This window comes from Dipodomys spectabilis, unplaced genomic scaffold (genome assembly GCF_019054845.1).
Source record: "Dipodomys spectabilis isolate Male_0828 unplaced genomic scaffold, ASM1905484v1 ptg000095l, whole genome shotgun sequence".
Classification (NCBI taxonomy): Eukaryota; Metazoa; Chordata; class Mammalia; order Rodentia; family Heteromyidae; genus Dipodomys; species Dipodomys spectabilis.
The window spans coordinates 4,060,506-4,061,838 of NW_024870772.1; positions in this window are offsets into that span (position 1 = coordinate 4,060,506).

Sequence of the window (1,333 nt, forward strand, 5' to 3'; positions counted from 1 at the left end):
GCTATAGTAAATAATGCTGCATTTTTTTGACATTTTTTTGGCATGTTTTTATGGCATTTACTGTAAATCAAGAAAAGTGTTTCACGTATGTTTATATTCCATATGGGAGCATTTGTGAATTTTCGAATCCCTGGAATGTCCTGGAACCATTAACCCATGAACACTGAGGCAGGGCTGTACTGCAGTTAAAAAGCCTAAAGACTGTTCTCATTTATCATGAAAAAAAAGAGATGTATGGCCTGGGTCAAATAGTGACAGACGGGATTTCAATCTGGGTTTTAATTTTTTCAATTCAAAGCTTTGTACTTGCTAGGCTGGTGCTGTACTTCTTGAGAAACACCTCCAATCTTCTCTTCATTTGGTTGTGGGGCTTGAACTCAGAGCCTGGGCGGTATACCTAGCCTCTTTTCATCAAGGATAGCTCCACTTTGAGCCACAGCTCCACTTCTGGTTTTTAGTGGTTAATTGTAGAGGTAAGAGTTGTGATTTTTCTGTCTTGGTTGGCCCCAAACCAGAATCCTCAGATGTAAGCCTCCTGGTACCTGGCAAGTTTTCGTTTTTTTTTTAAGCTGGTTATTTTTAAGCTGAGATTTTCTTTTTTGCCCACAACAGTTGGGTAACAGCTCGGTATGTCACCATAAATTTTCTTGAAGGGGAGTGTCCATGCTAGCCTGGAAATGCGTTCCTCCTAATGTCAGCCTCCTACATAGCTGGGATGATGGGATACATCACTATGCCCTGTGACTGGCCTGGTAAACTTCCCAGGCTGGCCTCAAACCATGATCCTCCTGATTGCTCAAATAGCAAAGATTAAAGGTGTCAACTACTGTTGCCTGGAGTTTTGTTTATTGACTTAGTGCTGTTAAAACAAACACGGTAACCAGGGATGCTCCTACACTTAGGACAAAGATAGTAAAGATTAAAAACCCAGCCAGCGCTGGTGGCTCACGCCTATAATCCTAGCTACTGAGGAGTCTGAGATCTGAGGATCACGGTTTCAAAGCCAGCCTGGGCAGGAAAGTCTGAGAGACACATTTCCATTTAAACACCAGAAAACCGGAAGTGGTGCTGTGGCTCAAGCAGTAGAGCACTTGCCTTGAGCTGAAGAGTGCAGAAACAGTGCCCAAACCAGAGTTCAAGCCCCATGACCAACCAAAAAAATAAAAAAATATATATAAATAAAAAATAAAGATTAAATATCCATCTACTGAATTCAGCATCTTTAACAGTAGAAGAAATGGCTAATAGCTTTTATATTAGGAAGGGAATGTACCTTTATGTTTATAGGTTCGTAATAAGCTTACCAGATATGGAATAGCAGACTACAAGAAAA